This window comes from Lepidochelys olivacea, assembly GCF_965140295.1.
Source record: "Lepidochelys olivacea isolate rLepOli2 genome assembly, chromosome: 2".
NCBI lineage: Eukaryota > Metazoa > Chordata > Testudines > Cheloniidae > Lepidochelys > Lepidochelys olivacea.
Window position 1 is genome coordinate 243,742,395 of NC_140412.1, and position 21,279 is coordinate 243,763,673.

Consider the following 21,279-nt stretch of genomic DNA (forward strand, 5'->3'; position numbering starts at 1 on the left):
CCTGATTTAAAGGAAAAAGTCTGAGAAGACCTAAAATGATAACGTTCTGTCTTGAATAAAAGTGTGTTACTGCATTTTATCTTTATGGGGCAATTTCTGTATTTAAAGGTGCTCAGACAGGAGAATTTCACATCCATTTAGTACCTGGTTAAACATCACTTGACCCGTTGATGCTTGCTAAACGCATTCCTATTAGGTGGAAGCACTGCTGTGACTCTGGCTGCTGTTCACTGTCGTTAGAGTAAATTGGTTCTCTTGGAGGAGAGTGGATGAAGCAGCCATTCTGATTAAGTGGGTACTATATTATAAATTCTCTTTTTCAGTGTAATTTCTGTAACTTTTATTGGACTCTCTCCTATAGGTAGAGCAATGGAAACATAACAAAATAAGAGAACACATCAACATCTATCATCAATGAACCTCATATATTTTCTGTTAATAATTAGGCTGTTAGCATATGAGTATTTCTGGTTTTGGTTAGCGATTTATATCTTTGATCTTGCCCAAACTTGCACTTTTTAGATACTTAATTTTCTACGGTCAGGGGCAGGCAGTTTTCCAGAAGCAGGTAATTTTAACCAGTGTGTTGTCTAACTACCATTTCTCTGTTGTTACTATCAACATTGGATCATTGCATCATTGGAGAAGTACAGGTCTGAATTTGCTTGCATAGATATATTCTTAGTGAATATTTTCTTTGTGATCATCTTTATAAATAATATAAAAGCATTTAAGCATCGATATTGAAAGAAAAATAGCTGAAGGAAATTGAACTCCACATTGCGTGAAAAATATAGAGGTAAAATAACCTCTCTTCTCCTACTCTATTCCCCTGTTTATGCATCCGAGGATCACGTTAACCCTTGTGGTCACAGTGTTGCACTGGGAGCTCAAAATTCAACTGATTATCCACCTCGACCCCCAAATCTTTTTCAGAGTCACTGCTTCCCAGGATAGAGTTCCCCATTCTGGAAGGAGAGTGATCACTTTAGATAAGCTATTACCAGCAGGAGAGTGTGGTGGGGGGAGAGAAAACCTTTTGAAGTGATAAACACCCATTTTTTCATGGTCTGTGTGTATAAAAACATCCTCACTGCATTTTCCACTTTTATGCATCCGATGAAGTGAGCTGTAGCTCACGAAAGCTTATGCTCAAATAAATTGGTTAGTCTCTAAGGTGCCACAAGTACTCCTTTTCTTTTTGCGAGTACAGACTAACACGGCTGCTATTCTGAAACCTGTCATTCTGGAAGTATGGCCTACATTCTTTGTTCCCAGATATATACATTTACATTTAGCCATATTAAAATGAATAGTTTGCTTGCGCCCAGCTTATCAACTGATCCAGATTGCTCTGTATCAGTGACCCATCTTCTTTATTATTTACCACACTCCCATTTTTTATGTTATCTGCAAACTTTATCAGCGATTTGTTTTTTCCTAGGTCATTAATCAAAATGTTAGGTAGCACCAGGTCCACAGGGGGACCTCACCAGAAACATACCTGCTTGATGATGATTCCCTATTTATAATTACATTTTGAGACCTTTCAGTTAGCCATCTTTTAATCCATTAATGTGTGCCATATTAATTTCCTATCTTTATAGTTTTTAATCAAAATGTTATGCAGTACTGAGTCAAAGTATATTATATCAACACTTTTACCTTTGTCAACCAAACTAGTAATCTCATTACAAAAACATAGCAAGTTAATTTGACAGGATTTATTTTCCATAAACCCATATAGATTGGCATTATTTATATCACTCTTCTCTCATTCTTAATTAAACAAGCCCTGAATCAGCTGTTCCATTATCTTGCCAGGAATTAATTTCAGACTGATATGCCTATAATTCCTTGTTCATCCTGTTTACACTTTTAAAATATTGGTACAACCTTAGCTTTCCTCCAATCTTTTGGAACTTCTCCAGTGTTCCAAACATATTAAAAATCGGCAATAATGGTCTAGTGTGCTTCTCAGCTGGCTCTTTTAAAACTCTTGAATGCAAGATCTGTTTTAAAAATGTCTAACATTAGTAGTTGCTGTTTACTCCTCCTGAGATACTTGTGAAATAGAAAGTGTGTTATATGATATGACTCTCTCATTTTTCCCCAAAATACACAATAGAAATATATATTGAACACTTCTGCCTTTTCTGTATTATTTAAAATTCTACCATTTCCATACAGTAATGGGTCAAAACCATTGTTAAGATTCTTTTACTTCCTAATACACTTCTTCTTGTCCTGCTGGCCATAGATTTCTCCTCATATTACTTTGCTTCCTTTATCAGTTTTCTGCAATTCCTAACTTCTGATTTATATTCATTACTAACAACTTCTCCTTTCTTCAGTTTGTTATATATTATTTTTTATAGCTGCTTTCACTTCCCTTCTAAACCAGGTCATTTTTTAACCTGTATGTTTTCTTCTTTGATTATGGCTGTCTGGGTATCTAGTAAAGTGTTGTTAAACAATTCCCAAATATCATTCACAAATTTCTGATTAAATTGGTCCTCCCAGTTGATTTGGCTCATTGTATTCAGCATTGCAAAATTGGCCCTTTTAAAACACCAAGTATATATATCACTGGTCTGGACTTTATTCTGCTTACACATTATAAGTGTGATGAAGTCATAATCACTTGTAACTAAGTTACCATTAATTTTCAATTTTCTGATCAGTTCCTCTTTATCTGTCAAGACAAGGTTTAATGTAGAATTTTCCCATGTTGGACGCAACATTTTTTGAGTTTGGAAACTTTCATCTGTAATATTTAGAAATTCCAGGTACTGGCAGCATGAGACCTTCAGCATATGTCACCCACATTGACGTCCCCACTGATCACACTGCTTTTTTCCCCTACACATTAAAGATAGGGGCGTAAAGAAGTGGTCAGTCCTGTTCCTTAGTGATTTGGTGATCTGTGGCAGACACCAACTAATACCTCATCTTGTGCTTTTTATCTAGTAAGACACTGATCCATAAGCATTCAAGATATTTTTCTTCTAAGTTATAAGTGACTCAGAAATAGGTAATGCCAATTTTGACAGAGTGCAACTTCCTCTGTCCTTTTGCTCACTCGATCGTTCCTAAATAGATTAGGACCATTGATTTTTAACATTCTAATTGTGGGAATCATTCCACCTGGTTTCACTAATACCAACTAGATCAAATTTATGCTTAAAAATAAGCATAAGGGTCATTGGTGATGATTGTTAAAATGTTTTTCTAAAAATATTATAGTACAAGATGGTTTGTCACTAATTTTGCCTACAACCAATTTGCAGTATACACCGGCATAGTCTCTAAATATACTCTCTGGTTCAGCAGCCCATGGTATGGATGTGAGAACATGTAGCTACCCATAATAATTTATGAATACTGTATTTTGACTGTTGGTGTGGTGGTTATTATATGCCTATTAATTCACTAGCAGGTTTTTCAGGAAATGCACCCAAGAAAGGGGAGATGAATCCTGATATTCCCCTCTCTGCAAACACTTGAGGAACAATGCAAAGCAATTCACTTTGATGCCTTTACTCAGTCCCCAGCTGGGCCTGGAGACAAGTTTTACCCAAAAGTGACTCAGTCCCTGTGAGAGCTGGGAGAATCAAAAGCTTCAGGAGGGTTTAATTAGACACATGCCTTTGAGGAAGGACACAGCTGGATAAAGTGGAGAAAATGACCTTCAGATGTTAGGGGGTTTTGAGGAAACTTATTGTGCATAGAATCATAGGATCATAGAATATCAGGGTTGGAAGGGACCCCAGAAGGTCATCTAGTCCAACCCCCTGCTCGAAGCAGGACCAATTCCCAGTTAAATCATCCCAGCCAGGGCTTTGTCAAGCCTGACCTTAAAAACTCCTAAGGAAGGAGATTCTACCACCTCCCTAGGTAACGCATTCCAGTGTTTCACCACCCTCTTAGTGAAAAAGTTTTTCCTAATATCCAATCTAAACCTCCCCCACTGCAACTTGACACCATTACTCCTCGTTCTGTCATCTGCTACCATTGAGAACAGTCTAGAGCCATCCTCTTTGGAACCCCCTTTCAGGTAGTTGAAAGCAGCTATCAAATCCCCCCTCATTCTTCTCTTCTGCAGGCTAAACAATCCCAGCTCCCTCAGCCTCTCCTCATAACTCATGTGTTCCAGACCCCTAATCATTTTTGTTGCGATCATAGATCGCTAATGTTTTGGGATGGTCATACTTTAGGTTAGATAGAGGTGTGTAAGCTCTGTTTAAAAAACAACTCCTCTTTTTTCTCTTCTGCTTTGCTATTCTTACTGTTAAGATTAAACAATACTTGTTTTAAGAAGGCTGTTTTGGGTCACTGTATTCATCACTGGTCATGTGCTCCGAAAGGAAATAACTGCAGGTACCCAAAACCAGTGGACCTGTTGGGAGTAATCCTGGGCAATTCGCAGGGTACTGTGCCAGGAACCAGGTCTAGGAGTGGGAGAATTGTGGGACTGCACTCTGGGAGAGATGCAGGCATGGGGTCTAACATGTGGGGGGGAGGCCAGAGAGGTGTCAGAGGTACAGCTCACCCTGATCTGTGACAGTGAAATATGCCATGTATTGCTGTGAAGAACTTTATCTGTAATCCTTTTCAAAGAAAAGACCTTCTTCTGTCAGTTTCTAAACCTTCTTCCATTGAAGTAAGGAGCAAAACTTTTACAGTTGACTTCAGTGGGAGTAAGGTCAGGCCCACAGAGAGGTGCACATACTGTTCATATGCACAGCACCATTTGTCAGACTTCCTAGTACAAAATCTAAAGGAAATACGTTAGGTTTTTTTAGGACTGTAAAGTGATTAAAAAAATTAATCGCGATTAATCGTGCTGTTAAACAATAATAGAATACTATTTATACAAATATTTTTGGATGTTCTCCACATTTTCAAATATATTGATTTCAGTTACGATACAGAATACAAAGTGTACAGTTCTCCCTTTATATTTATTTTTTATTATAAATATTTGCATGGTAAAAATAAAAAATAGTATTTTTCAATTCACCTAATACAAGTACTGTAGTGCAATCTCTTTATCACAAAAGTTGAACTTACAAATGTAGAATTATGTACAAAAAAACCTGCATTCAAAAATAAAACAATGTAAAACTTTTTAGAGCCCACTCAGTCCTACTTCTTGTTCAGCCAAACAAGTTTGTTTACATTTGCAGGAGATAATGCTGCCTGCTTCTTCTTTATAATGTACCTGAAAGTGAGAACAGGTGTTCGCATGGCACTGTTGTAACCAGCATTGCAAGATATTTAAGTGCTAGATGTGCTCAAATAAATTTGTTAGTCTCTAAGGTGCCACAAATACTCCTTTTCTTTTTGCGGATACAGACTAACATGGCTGCAACTCTGAAACCTAAAGATTCATATGTTCCTTCATCTTCAACTGCCATTCCAGAGGATGTGTGCCCATGCTGATGATGGGTTCTGCTGGATAACAATCTAAAGCAGTGCAGACCAATGCATGTTTATTTTCATCATCTGAGTCAGACGCCATGAGCAGAAGGTTGATTTTCTTTTTTGGTAATTTGGGTTCTGTAGCTTTCGCATTGGAGTGTTGCTCTTTTAAGACTTCTGAAAGCATGCTCCGCATCCTGTCCCGATCAGATTTTGGAAGGCACTTCAGATTCTTAAATCTTGGGTCGAGTGCTGTAACTATCTTTAGAAATCTTACATTGGTACGTTCTTTGCATTTTGTTAAATCTTCAGTTAAAGCATTCTTAAAACGAACAACAAGCTGGGTCATCATCCGAGACTGCTATAACATGGAAATATATGGCAGAATGCGGGTAAAACACAGAGCAGGAGATATACAATTCTCCCCCAAGGAGTTCAGTCACAAATTTAATTTACGCATTATTTTTTTTAACAAGTGTCATCAGCATGGAAGCATGTACTCTGGAATGGTGGCCAAAGGATGAAGGGGCATGCGAATATTTAGCATATCTGGCGTGTAAATACCTTGCAATGCTGACTACAAAAGTGCCATGTGAACGTCTGTTCTCACTGTCAGGTGGCATTGTAAATAAAAAGCAGGCAGCATTATCTTCCGTAAATGTAAACGAACTTGTTTCTCTTAGCGATTGTCTGAACAAGAAGTAGGACTGAGTGGACTTGCAGGCTCTAAAGTTTTAAATTGTTTTGGTTTTGAGTGCAGTTGTGTAAGAAAAAAAATCTACATTTGTAAATTGCGCTTTCACGATAGATTAAACTACTTTACTTGTATGAGGTGAATTGAAAAGTACTATTTCTTTTGTTGTTTTTACAGTGCAAATATTTGTAATAAAAATAAAATAAAGTGCGTACAGTACACTTTGTATTTGTGTTGTAATTGAAATCAATATATTTGAAAATGTAGAAAAGCATCCAAAATATTTAATAAATTTCAATTGGTATTCTATTATTTAACAGTGCGATTAAATCTGCGATTAATTGCGATAAATTTTTTTGAGTTAATCGCGTGAGTTCATTGTGATTAATTGACAGCTCTAGGTTTTTTGGCCTTTCCAGTCATTGCACGTTGGAGCACTCTCACTGCCAAATTTGAGCTGTTATGAAAACAAGAAAAAATTATAAAAAATCCTTTCCACAAAATATCGATTTGTTTTTTTACCTCAATTAAATTCTGGATCCTTTTCATTTATGACTTAAATATTAATTGTATTATAAAAGCAAAGACTATTCGGTATCTATACTACATGAAATAGTATGGACAGGATCAGAAGAACAGTGCCATATCTGTTCTCTGGATTTGATTTTCCAGATCTCTGGGTCAGGAGCATAATCTTTCATGAAAACCTCTGTATTACAGGTTTCAGAGTAGCAGCCATGTTAGTCTGTATCCGCAAAAAGAAAAGGAGTACTTGTGACACCTTAGAGACTTAGATGCATCCGATGAAGTGAGCTGTAGCTCACGAAAGCTTATGCTCAAATAAATTTGTTAGTCTCTAAGGTGCCACACGTACTGCTTTTCTTTCTGTGTTACAGGCCGTTCTTTAATTTCAAAGCTTTAAGGCCGTTGCCTCCAGATTCTCACAGTTGTCTGAAAATATTAAATCACTAATTTATATTGCCTAGTTTATTGCTCTCAGCTAAATGAGAACATTTTCTCACTATATAGCAGACCACACTACCCTGCATGCACTAGTTAATCCATCCGAAGCGTGTTTGCTAGTTTCTTTCCAATTTCAAGGCACACTTATATCTTGATCAAGTGCTGAGTGGACCCAGCAGACAGAAATTTTGTAAGGAATTCTAGGCCTGAATTGACACTTAGTCTGATGTAAACCAGGAATAATGCTACTAAATGAGATTATACCTTTGAAAAATTCATGGGAGTGGATCTTAGCATTTAAACTACAGTTCCTCAAAAACCAGTTCTTGTTTTGAAATGTAGGTCACAGTGCATGTAAAGCCCTTCAGACTATTGTAAGTGGCATGTTCATTTAGTAATAAACAATAAATAGGACATGAGAAGTTTACAAATATTTTGAACCTTTATAATCAATATTTATATCAGAGCAGCATGTAGAATACTAGATTGTACAGATACTATTTTGGGAGATAAAGAATCAATGCGCAAGAAAACCACTGACAGCTGTCAGTTGTTTTTTTTTTAAGTTTTGAACAGAACGTCTGCAACATTAATTCAGCCCTCTTGTGCATATGCATTATGATAGTCTTTAATTACAAGGTGTCACTCTGATTTTTTTTCCCCGTGACAGGACCCCTGTCTCATTCCGTACAGAGAGTGGACCTGCTCTGGGGATGAATTGTAGCAAAGGAGGACCCCGTCTCAATCACTGCAGAAGTTAGAAGGTGTGTAGCAAATGACGACAGGTTTCAGAGTAACAGCCATGTTAGTCTGTATTCGCAAAAAGAAAAGGAGTACTTGTGGCACCTTAGAGACTAGCCAATTTATTTGAGCATAGGCTTTCGTGAGCTACAGCTCACTTCATCGGATGCATACTGTGGAAACTGCAGAGGCAGTGAATTGCAGAAAGAGAAAAGATAGTCTCATGCTTAAGGCCGTGGCATGTTGCCGTGGATAATTGGATTCTATCGCTGCCTCTGCCACAGAGTTCCTGTGTGATGCTAATCAAGTCACTTAACCCAAACTTGTGTCACTAATTGTGTGTTTTCCATTTTCTGGGTTCCTGACTTTCTGGGTGCCTAGGGTCTGTTTTTTCAGAAGAGCTGAGTTCTTGTCCTTGCAATTGAAGCCAATGGGCTCTGTGCTTTGAACATATAAAGTGCTGTATAATACTTAGTACTCTGAAAAATCAGGTCCTCAGTATTACCCAGAATTAATGGATACTTTTTGTCCCTAATCTCTGTACCTCAGTCCACACACCTCACAGGGGAGTTAAGAAAATAAATTAATGTTTGTGAAACACTCAGATACTATCGTGATGAGTGCCATATAAAAGATCCTGAGGAAATTAATAATTCTATCTATAGAGCAGGGTCTGAACAGTGTGCAATAAGTAAAGCATGGAGGTCAGACATTGAACAGTAAAGAACTCAAAATATTGAATAGCTGCTCATTAAGTGAGCATCATCCAAACTGTGCACTGAATGAGGTAGGGGTCCTGTGCAAAAAAAAATTGTTTGGTCATATAATTAAAGATTGTATCAAGTCTTATATATTAATAATGTATACACTTGGACTGAGGTTGAGATGGAAATAGGAGACAGACTTGTTGAAAGTCTCTGGGTAAAGATAAGGAGGTAAAAACCAAGGATGATGTCATGGTGGGGGGGTCTACTACAGACCACCTAACCAGGAAGAAGAGGTGGATGAGGCTTTTTTTAAACAACTAACAAAATCATCCAAAGCACAGGACTTGGTGGTGATGTGAGACTTCAGCTACCCAGACATCTGTTGGGAAAATAACACAGCAGGGCACAGATTATCCAACAAGTTCTTGGAATGTATTGGAGACCATTTTTTATTTCAGAAGGTGGAGACAGCTACTAGGGGGAGGCTGTTCTAGATTTGATTTTGACAAATAAGGAGGAACTGGTTGAGAATTTGAAAGTGGAAGGCAACTTGAGTGAAAGTGATCTTGAAATGTTCATGATTCTAAGGAATGGTAGGAAGGAGAACAGCACAATAAAGACAATGGATTTCAAGAAGGCAGACTTTAGCAAACTCAGGGAGCTAGTAGGTAAAATTCCATGGGAAGCAAGTGTAAGGGGAAAAACAATTGAAGACATTTGGCAGTTTTTCAAACAGACATTATTAAGGGCACAAGAGGAAATTATCTCACTGCGTAGGAAAGATAGGAAGTATGGCAAGAGACCGCCCTGGCTTAACCAGGAGATCTTCAATGATTTAAAACTCAAAAAAAAAAAGTCCTACAAAAAGTGGAAACTTGATCAAATTACAAAGGATGAATATAAACAAATAACACAAGTATGTAGGGACAAAATTAAAAAGGCCAAGGCACAAAACAAGGTCAAACTGGGTAAGGACATAAAGGTTAACAAGAAAACATTCTACAAATACATTAGAAGCAAGAGGAAGACCAAGGACAGAGTAGGCCCATTACTCAATGAGGGGGGAAAGACAATAACAGAAAATGTGGAAATGGCAGAGGTGCTTACATGACTTTAGTTTCGGTTTTCACCAAGAAGGTTGGTGGCTATTGGACATCTAACATAGTGAATGCCAGTGAAAATGAGGTAGGATCAGAGCCTAAAATAGGAAAAGAACAAGTCAAAAATTACTTAGACAAGTTAGATATCTTCAAATCACCAGGGCCTGATGAAATGCATCCTAGAATACTCAAGGAGCTGACTGAGGAGATATCTGCACTATTAGCAATTATCTTTGAAAAGTTATAGAAGATGGGAGACATTCCTGAAGACTGGAAAAGGGCAAATATAGTGCCCATCTATAAAAACAACCCGGGGAATTACAGACATGGTAGCTTAACTTCTGTACCCGGAAAGATAATGGAGCAAATAATTAAGAAATCAATTTGCAGACACCTAGAAGATAATGAGGTGAAGAAGTAACAGTCAGCATGGATTTGTCAAGATCATATTGTGTCAAACCAAACTGATAGCTTTCTTTGACAGGGTAACAAGCCGTGTGGATGGGGGGAAGCGGTAGATATGGTATATCTTGACTGTAGTAAGGCTTTTGATACTGTCTTACATGACTTTCTCATAAATAAACTTGGGAAATACAGCCTAGATGGAACTACTATAAGGTGGGTGCATAACTAGTTGGAAAATCATTCCCAGAGAGTAGTTATCAGTGGTTCACAGTCAGGCTGGAAGGGCGTAATGAGTTGGTTCCTGCAGGGATCGGTTCTGGATCTGGTTCTGTTCAATATCTTCATCAATGATTTAGATAATGGCATAGAGAGTACACTTACAAAGTTTGTGAACGATACCAAGCTGGGAGGGATTGCAAGGGCTTTCGAGGATAGGATTAAAATTCAAAATAAACTGGAGAAACAGTCTGAAGTAAATAGGATGAAATTCAAGAAGGACAAATACAAAGTAATCCACTTAGGATGGAACATTCAGTTGCACACATACAAAATGGGAAATGACTGCCTAGGAAGGAGTACTGTGGAAAGGGATCTGGGGGTTATAATGGATCACAAGCTAAATATGAGTCAACAGTGTAACACTGTTAGAAAAAAAGCAAACATCATTCTGGGATGTATTAGCAGGAGTGTTGTAAGCAAGACACGAGAAGTAATTCTTCTTCTCTACTCTGTGCTGATTAGACCTCAACTGGAGTATTATGTCCAGTTCTGGGCATCACATTTCAGGAAAGGTGGAGAAATTGGAGAAAGTCCAGAGAAGAGCAACAAAAATGATGAAAGGTCTAGAAAACATGACCTATGAGGGAAGATTGAAACAATTGGGTTTGTTTAGTCTGGGGAAGAGAAGACTGAGAATACATAAAAGGTGGTTACAAGGAGGAGCATGCGGAGCAATCCTACAAAATTGTTGTTCTTAACCTCTGAGGACAGGACAAGAAGCCATGGGCTTACATTGCTGCAAGGATGGTTTAGGTCGGACATTAGGAAAAATGTTAAGCACTGGAATAAATTGCCTAGGGAGGTTGTGGAATCTCCCTCATTGGGGACTTTAAGAGCAGGTTGGACAAACACCTGTCAGGGATGATCTAGATCAGGGGTGGGCAAACTTTTTCGGCCGAGGGCCACATCTGGGTGGGGAAATTGTATGCAGGGCCGGGGCAGGGGGTTGGGGTGCAGGAGAGGGGGCGGTGTGCAGGGATGGGCTCAGGGCAAGGGATTGGGGCAGAGGAGGGGTGCGGGGTGTATGAGGGGGCTTGGGGAAGGGGGTTGGGGTGCAGGAGGGGTGCAGAGTGCAGGAGGGGGCTCAGGGCAGGGGTGCAGGAGGGATACAGACTGTGGGAGGGAGCTCAGGGCAGAGGGTTGGGGTGCAGGGGGCTGCAGGGGGCTTAGGGCAGGGAGTTGGGGGCCGGGGTGCAGGAGGGATTCGGGGTGCAGGCTCCGGCCCAGCGCCGCTTACCTAAAGTAGCTCCAGGGTGGCAGCAGCGCACACTGGGGCCAGGGCAGGCTCCCTGGCTGCCTGCCCTGGCCCCATGGTGTGCCGTGCCGTGCCGCTCCGCTCCAGGAAGCGGCCAGCACCACATCCCTTCGCAGCCCCTGGGGCAGGGGTGGGCCACAGGGCTCTGCATGCTGCCCTTGCCTCGTCTCCAGGTACTTCCCCCGAAGCTGCCATTGGCCGTGGTTCCCCGTTCCCGGCCAATGGCGGGGGAGGGGGGATGATGCCTGGAGGCAAGGGCAAAGCATGGAGCCCTCTGCGGTGCCTCCTCCCCCCCTCCCCCCCTGGGGCCCCAGCTGGTTCTGAGAGTGGTGCGGGGCCTGCAGCACCAATGGGGAGGCAATCCTGTGGGCCAGACCCAAAGCCCTGAGGGGCCAGATCTGGCCCACAGGCTGAAGTTTGCCTACCCCTGGTCTAGATAATATTTAGTCCTGCCTTGAGTGCAGGGGACTGGACTAGATGACCTCTCGAGGTCCCTTCCTGTTCTGATTCTATGATTCTAAGATTGCACAGGCAACCGTAATTATGGCATTTCTTAAATTCTGAGTGCTTGACTTTGCAACCTTAAGAAAGTTCTTTTAATATAATTTGTGTGTAATATATAAAAATGTTGAAACTTTTAAGTCTGTTATCACATGGCCCTGCAGAGCAAGTACCATTGGAAAGGGGAGATTCTCAGATCCCAGCAGGACTGATTGCTTTCACTTAACCCTGGACTATCTGAAGACAGACTACATTTCTGCATGTTTATGGATTGAAAACTATTTTCATTTGCTTATAGAGGCACATTGGGGCTCAGCATAACAAAGTCACATGGCTTTAAAGGCATTTTTTGTTTTCAAAATTAGTACCAAGAGCATTTCTTAAAAAAAAAAAACCAAAAACCCACCCTCAATTATATCTACAATAGTTTTTTCTGTAAATTACTTGTCAGATACAGAATACATAATGGCGTGGTGTATAGACATTTTATCAGTAGGAGTTTAGAATGGTCACATTACTCATGAGTGGCTCGGTCAATGTCAAGATTTTGAGAGCTAGAGGAAAGAACTGGGTGTGAGAGTAAAAGGAGAAGAGGGACATGGATGGATGAGTGAATGAATAGGAAACTGAAAATATCCCCATACCATTGCTATAAAGCTCCTATTTAGATCTGCAGAGTTGCAAGATATCTGCCTAGAAATAATTACTGATCCAGGACTGAACATTACTTTTCCTGGGCATTGGGCCAATGTAACTTTGGGAAGAATTCCATGTTTGGGGGAAGAAGAAAACATTTCTATAGGAGTTGAATTTAAAAATAACTGTATAAAACTTTGTGCTTGTTGAAGCCGCTCCCAGGTTTGGAGTGCCAGAATAAGTCTCAGTGGAAATTGATGAGTGGGTAGAGTGTTAGTGATTCAGTCAGAAATTCACAATAACTAAAATTTGCACATGGCTCTGCATTTGAGCATATTGAAATCACTACCTTCTATTTGACTATCAGATATGTAGTCGCCACAAAGTGGGATCTCCCCAGTCCATACTTGCTACTTCCAAGAACAAAAAATATGAACCGAGATTTTCTTTCACTGAGATTTTGATCCCTTAGTCAGCACAGCCTCTTCCCCACTCTTGCTCCCCCTTTTTTGCCTGGTATAGAAAGCGTATGGATCTGATTGAGCAGCCTGGACCTCCCAGGTCCCTTTGAACAAGCATGAGAGAGTGAGGTGTTGGGGAATCCCAAATTTCATGGGGGTGCTGGGATGTGACACCCTCAGTGTCCTTAGTCCTAGTAAGATCCAGAGGGGTATTAAATCCCCTCACAGTTGGATGTGCTTGCACTATGTATCTGAACTAGAAATGTGCTGAGGCAGTCTGACATCCTTTTGTGGGTTAAATGTGTAGCATTGTTGGCTAGGTTACAGCCAGCATTGTTCATGGAGTCTGTAGTTTAAAACCTCTTTTGGTATCTGGCATTTAAGGTATTAAAACATTGACTGGCAGGTGAAATAATTTGGTGTAGCAACAACTGATCGTTTAAGTCTGTCAGGATATGATTGTAACTGCAAGTTTATTTTGTGTCTTTAGATTATTATTTTAAATGAGAGGGCACTGTGCTTCATGTAATTCACGTCTCTCCTTAAAATACACCTCTTCATAAAATCACACCTTCTTTCTGTCCTTCCTTCTCATCACTTCCAGTCCCTCCCTCTTCTGAGCTATTTTCTGTTGTTGCCTTTAAATTATAAACTCTTCAGGTTGGGAAACCTGTTCTGTAAAGACCCTTGTAAATGCAGTGACATACAAATGCTTTATAAAGTATATACACAACTGATGCAATCCTATTAAAAGAAAAACAGTTTAAGGGGTGGATAGACCATTAAATTCCTATCCTGAATCTGCCTCCATGCAGTTCACCAATCCAAATTCAGTTGCAAGATTCGTAGATTACAAGGCCCGTAGGAGTCACTGGGATCATCTAGTCTAGGCTGTTGCGAGACACAGGCTGTGGACTTCCTTGAATTAATTCCTATTTGAACTCAAGCATATCTTTTAGAAAAACTTGCAATCTTGATTTAAAAATTGCCACACATGGAGACTCCACCACAATCTTTGATAAGTTCCAATGATTAATTACCCTCACCATTTAACTATTTTCATCTTATTTCTAGTCTGAATCTGTCTTGCTTCAACTTCAAGCCACTGGATCTTGCCCTTAGCCCTGCAGCTGCATTGAAGGGGGGATCTCACAGGATAATAAGAAAGTGGGGAGGAATGATGGAGTTAGAATAAAGCTTTCAAATGGATCGACTTTTTCAAACTTGTGTTCATGATATTTAAGATGTAATTTGTTCCAACTGGCAGGCCTGCAGCTCAGATCATTAGGGGCTATATGAAATAATTATCATTTCAAGCTGACTTAAAATACAGTGTTAATTATATTTTCAAACAAGAAATACTCCCCCACTCCCCGTTTTGGGATTTTGTTGTAAGTACAAGTTTTACAATTTTTAGCAAAATCTTAGCAATTCACCTTTGAACACCTCTACTGGGGATTTAGCTTTCTGTAGCAAATGCGGAACAGATAGCTCAAGACTCTTGTTCTTCACTAGTTCACATTTTTCCTTAATTATTGTACATTAAATAGGGTTAGACTTAAAAACAAACTGACATTTATATTTTTATTAAGGAGTATGATGGGTAGTACATAGTAGGCAGGACATTGAGTCAAGACAGAGTATATTACACTGATATCATGAAAGTATATGTTGTGATTCATTCAATTACATTAGTATTCATCCTTCCAGTATTTTATTTTCTCGAGGTTACAGATTTCATTATTTTTGAGTTCCTTTAGTGGAAGCAACATTTTTCTTCTTACACCCACAAGCCTTGGAAACAATATTTTTCCTGTGTACTGGTGGGTATATCCATGTATTTATTATATATAAGGCTACGATTATGTTACAGAGGTCACGGAATCCGTGACTTCCAGCAACCTCCGTGACATTGGGGGCCCCCAGCTGACTAGCCCTGTAATGTGAAAAACTGCTGACCGCATGCGCTAGTAACAGTAACATCTGCTGAAGCCAGCAGCGGGGGACCCCTGCAGCAGCCCAGACACAGGAGCTACTCAGTGGCCACGAGCAGCCACCCCCACCCCCGCAGCTCCCAGCGTCCGGCCACAGCAGAGGGACTCCGGAGCTGCTCAGTGGCATCTGGAAGGTCCCCCTACTGCTCCCCAACCGGCGGTGGTCAGGAACCCTTCCCTGCTCCATCTTTGCAGGGGCAGTGGGGACCCTTCAGGTCCCTGCTGTTGCAGTTGGGGGAGGGGCAGGGTGCTGGACCCTCTTCCCTCCCCATTTTAGTAAACAATTTTACAAAACCTTTTGTAGTAGTAAACACCCATTTTTTTCATGGTTTGTGTGTATAAAAAGATCTTCTGTACTTTCCACAGTATGCATCCGATGAAGTGAGCTGTAGCTCACGAAAGCTTATGCTCAAATAAATTGGTTAGTCTCTAAGGTGCCACAAGTACTCCTTTTCTTTTTGCGAATACAGACTAACACGGCTGTTACTCTGAAACCAGCCTTAATTATGTATTAGGCACCTTTTAGCATTTTTACACAAGCATTTTCTCTGTCATGTGGGAGTTTGAGAAAGAGAGGTGCTCTTGCATTAATGGAAAGCTGCCAGAGGAGTCTTCTGTTCCCATAGCACAGAATGGTTGGTCTCTAGGATCATGCTGATTTTTCACTTAATATGGAGAAATCACTTATTTCCTTCTCTTTTCTCAGAGAGAAGAATTAAATTACTCTTTTCTGATGGTATCATTTATGTAGATGAGACTATAAACTTTATCATCATTTACAATTAAAAGTGACAGGTTTCAGAGTAGCAGCTGTGTTAGCCTGCATCCGCAAAAAGAAAAGGAGGACTTGTGGCACCCTTTTCTTTTTAATTAAAAGTGAAAAGCTTTTGAGTTCAGTACTGGGATATTCCAATGAGAATTCATCATAGAATCAGAGAAATTAGATGGAAAAAGACCTACTATTTATTTCCATGTCCACAGGTGCCACCCCCGCAGCTCCCATTGGATGTGGTTCATGGCCTGTGGGAGCTGCGGAGCCAGTGCTTGGGGCTAGGCAGAGGCAGCGCAAGCCACCTGCTGCCCCTCCACCTAGGAGCAGCAGGGACAGGTCGCCGATTGAGGGGAGCCACCGGAAGTGAGCGCCCCCCCAGATCCGGCACCCTGAAACACCACCTGCTCCCCAACCTCCTGCTCTGAGCCCCCTTCTGCACCCAAACTCCCTCCCAGAGCCCGTACCGCCTCCTGTGCCACAACCCCGCACCCACTCCCGCACCCAAACTCTTCCTCCCTCTTAAGTGGAATTTCCCTCCCCCCTTCCCCCGACATGTCGGGTAAAAAAGCTTTTACTGTAGTTTCCACCATCACCAAGGTGCCCCAGTGTGTGGAACAGAGCAGTAAATAGATATGGGCAGTTTTCTCAAGCTTAAACCTAGAAAAGACAGAATGAAAGTCGAAGGAGGGGAAAACCTTAACCTCAACTACGATCAGTGGTATTGGACTACAGATTGCCACAGTGGCTTGAAACCTTGTGGTCAAACTGGACTCATTACTGCTCCTGGACGTGCCATTGTCATAGTGACCAGGAATTTCTCCTCCTCTCTCACTAACAAACTTGCGTCATTCTCCCTCAGATGAGAACCTAGCCATGGTGATCCATGCTTTTGCCTCCTTCAAGTTAGGTGACTGCACCTCCCTTAACATGGACTAAACACAGCTTCCACAAGAAAGCAGAAGACTTACAACCTGCTTTATATTCCACAAAGATCAATTCTGCTGGTTGTCAATTCACTCCAGAAGGGAATTCCTGCACCTGATTCCAATCTACAGTCCCCTTGAATGACTGCAGCCTGGCTCCCTCAGAGGTCACCTTACCTTCTGCAACTCTCCAAGATATCTATGCTCCGTGGGGACAATGCTGCTGCAGAGACCTCGTTTTAGACCCTCAAGTGCAGGAGCCAGAGTCTTCTCAATAGCAGGACCCTAGCTCTCGTGTAGGAAGAGCCATACTAAGCCCAAGCCTGGCTAGGTCTGAAATGAAGTTTAAGATGCACCTTTTCCATTTTCTTTTTTCTCCGGGAATCCTTCCTACTTAATGAATTTTAAAAATAAAGTTGAACATACATATTTGTACTCTCCTGTCGCATGGAGGAATGTAGAGAGAAAACACTAGTTGCACTAGTTTCTTTGGCTACTTCTTTGCTTTGTTCAACACTAAGACCCTGATCTAGCAAATCACTTAAATATGTACTGAACTTGAAGCATGTGAATAGTCCCATTGGCTCCAAAGGCAGTGTATTCCTCATTTGCTTGAGTGTTTTGCTGGATTGTGGCCTTAAATGCCTAGGTAATCGGTTCCGTATACATGCAATGTTGGCTGAAACTTGTTTTTTTTGAATTGCCATCCTTTATATTGTAATCTAGGAAATGGCTGTACTTATAAACTGCTGCAATTACATGTTCTAGACACTGGCATATGATTTGACCTGATTATTTGGGCTTTGAAAGTTGGGGAAACTTCTGAACAGATTGGGTTAATTCCCAGAGCTCGATTTGCTATTGCATAATTTTAGAAATCAACTCCAAAAATGGTATTTTGAAAGATTCCAGTTAGAAATGCTGCACAGTAGAGTGAGTCATTCAGTTTTTCAATAGGCAGATTGTATCTCTGCACTGACTTCTTTGCATAAATTATAGAGATTTTATAACCCAATACAAGAAGGAGATCTACAAGAGCTAGGAGTGTTTTTTTGTTTTTTCCCTATGATTTCATTTTTAAAAAATCTTTGGGTTTCTGTTTCTTTTGATGGCAGGAGACTGATTAGGGAGATCATCACTTGGTGTACCCATTTAACACTCTTTGACCTTATGTTTCTGCTGTCATGAGAATATTCCCTTAAATGGCTAACCAGTATTAAACTAACATAAGCAGCCCACCAGAGTGAAGAAGGCAAGATAGAAAAACAACAGACATATCTCAGGCATTAAGGACCAAGTTGAGATTATGTCTAGATCAATGTAAGGAGACTCTCAATTCCTACTTGATTTCCCCCTTGATCCAGGGGACAAGCAATCTGTGGCTCTTCACCAGTAGCAGATTACTTCCATCTCCAGTCTGCAACTTTGCCTGTATCAACTCACTTGCACTGGCCGGCATGTTGGGAAGTGGAACCAAGAATCCAGCCACTACTTACTCCTCTCTGCTCACCATCATGCAGGAGAAATAGCACCTCTTCTGAGCCAGCTTCACACATGCACCTAGAGAAGCAAGCACAGACTGCACAGAGTAGAGGGGGTGTGGGGTAGGGGATAGAGAAAGGTCTTATGCCTCCTTATTCCCTTGTGTGGCAGCATAAGAGGAAGGCACTGTCAATGCTCATTGAAGTCAGTGGGAGTCTTTCTGCTGACTTAAGTGTGCACTGAATTCATGCCTATGTTTGCATGAGGTATGTAGTTTGGGCATTCCTGCTGTTGTGTGCTCAGCACTGAATTTGTGTGAATATTAATTGATGTACATTATTGTCTTCCATTTTGACATACTTCAGTGAAAATTAACAATAATACATAGCACTTATGCAATACTTTTTATCTTCTAAGTACTATGCCTCATCACCCCTGGGAGGTGGGTGTACAAGTAATATCAGATTACAGATGTGGAAATTGAGGCAGAGAGGTTAACAGAGTTGCCTAAGGTGTCAGAGAGAATCTGTAGGAGATCTGGGATTAGAACTTGTGTTTTTTGGCTTTCCACCTTGCTTAGACCTCTCAGTCAGACCTTTCTCTAACCCAAAGGTTCTCAAACTGGGGCTTGTGGTCCCTCAGGGGGTCGAGAGGTTATTACATGGGGGGTCGTGAGCTGTCAGCCTCCACCCCAAACTCTGCTTTGCCTCCAGCATTTATAATGGTGTTAAATATATAAACAAGTGTTCTTAATTTATAAGGGGGGTTGCACTCAAAGGCTTACTATGTGAAAGCGTTCACCGGTACAAAAGTTTGAGAACCACTGCTCTAACCCTAGTACATAAATAACTGTGAAAATTCATTAAAAAAACCAAACACTAATTGACTGAGGCTGTATCTACACGGTGAGCTAGGAGTGTGATTCCCCTGCTCGTGTCCTCACACTCATGCTGGCTTGAGGAGTGCTAGCACAAGTCTGAATAGCTATGTAGCCATGGCAGCATGGGCACCAGCAGCAGCCGTGGAGGCATGGCTGAGGTGTGCTGGGTACAGACGTGTGCTGGGTACTTGGCACTGCTCAGCTGTTCTGCCGTTGCCTGTGCTACCATGGCTGCACTACTGTTGATAATCTTGCTAGCTCTCATTGAGCTACTGCGACTCTGTGGGTAATCACACCCAACTCGTGGTGTAGTTTTACCCTGAGTGTGTGACCTTACCAGTTCCGAGCCTCAGTTGTTCGGTCTGTAAAATGATATCTATGGATACGATACAGGTGGTAACTATTATCCTTCACCAACTTACGATTCAACATGAAATAATGGGCAGAACATTGCATCAAGAGGGAGGTAAGTAATTTCATTGTGTTTTATAGCTGTTCAAATATAAAACGTGTTTCTATAGGTCATGTTCAGTAACGTTATTTTTTTATTGTCACAGCATTGTTAAGGGAGTGGGAACATGGTGAATTTTATTTGCTGAAGAATAAGAAACAAGGTCTTATTTTTCTAAAATTAAATACGATGTTAACACTGCTGTCTATTCCGAGAGCCATATATAGAGTTTTTGAAACCAGGTAACAGTGTTGATTTTCCTTTTGCAACACAGTGAAAGCTCTGTGTTCCTCAGAAGAAGCTAGTTGCTAGGATACTTGTCCTTCATCCTCTTGTGGGGCCAGTGTTCTATCTGTCTATGCTAATGAGTTTAAGGCATTGTGATATGTCTTTAAAACTGTGCCAGAAAAACCACCTCCCCTTTTTTCTTGTTTTATTTTGCCCAATGCTTTCTGACCATGAGTTTTGAAACTTAGATCTTTAGAACTTAGGTCTTTCTGAAGTAAAGAATGAGGCAGAGTCAGATGCAAGTATAGAAAGTTTACTAACGTGTCCTAAGCTTTTTGGGTTTGCTGAGATTGTTTTCTACTTCGAACTAAACCCTGTTTCTTTATGTTGCTATACCTGAGAGGAGATGATGTTTTGATCATCATGTCTTGGATTTAAACTCCCAGTCCAGGCTTTAAATGGCCTGAAATGGAATTGTTTCACAAACTACTTCTCTGTGATCAGAAGAGACCTTAACAGCTATAATCCTTACGGTATGTTTACACTGCACCTGGGAGCATGCTTCCCAGCCCAGGTAGACAGACATGCACTAGCTGTACTCAAGCTGGCGTGCTAAGAACAGCAGCGTGGGTGTTGTGGCACAGGTTGTGGTATGGGCTAACTACACGAGTTCACACCCAGGCTATTGGGCAGCTTTATGCTCGTGCCACTGCCCATGCTGCATTGTCCACTCTGCTATTTTTAGCAGGTTAGCTCTAGCAGAGCTAGCCCACGTCGGTCTACCTCTGGGGTTCTCAAACTTTTGTACCAGTGACCCCTTTCACATAAGTGCGACTCCTCCCCTTATAAATTAAAAACACTTTTTAATATATTTAACACCATTATAAATGCTGGAGGCAAAGCGGGATTCTGGGTGGAGGCTGACAGATCGAGGCAAAGCGGGATTCCGGGTGGAGGCTGACAGCTTGCGACCCCACCATTTAATAACCTCGCAACCCCCTGAGGGGTCCCGACTCCCAGTATGAGAACCCCTGGTCTACCTGAACTGAGAAGCATGCGGCTAGCTGCAGTGTAGACATACCCTTAGGGACTTCGGTTCTGACCATTCTAGGGGCCAAACCTATATGACCTTCCTGTAGTCACCTTTCAGATTTTGGAATGGCTGTGTATGTTCCAACTTCCCTCAGAGAGCTCAGGTAAGACTTGCCTCTCCTTTTCTCAGTATCATTCCCACAAAAAACTGCTTTTAAGACAGCAAATCAGTCAAGGAATATGTCATGTTTTCTTGGCACATGCTATGCCAATGCTATGCCAGGGAAGAATACAGTCTTTGGTCTGATTGCATATTTTTGTAATTGTGGTGGTGTTCAGATACCACAGTGG

General features: G+C 41.1%; 1 protein-coding gene across 5 annotated transcripts in view; it reads left to right on the forward strand.

The window, feature by feature from the left end:
* Positions 1-21,279, forward strand: part of CCNY (cyclin Y) — a 225,212-nt gene that overhangs the window by 121,358 nt on the left and 82,575 nt on the right. The window contains exon 2 of one of the 5 annotated variants that reach the window (XM_084619272.1): positions 7,752-7,845. The exons of the other annotated variants lie outside the window; for them this stretch is intronic. The gene's annotated coding sequence lies outside the window, so the exon portion shown is untranslated. The remainder of the gene's footprint in view (positions 1-7,751; positions 7,846-21,279) is intronic. 5 annotated transcript variants of the gene reach the window in all.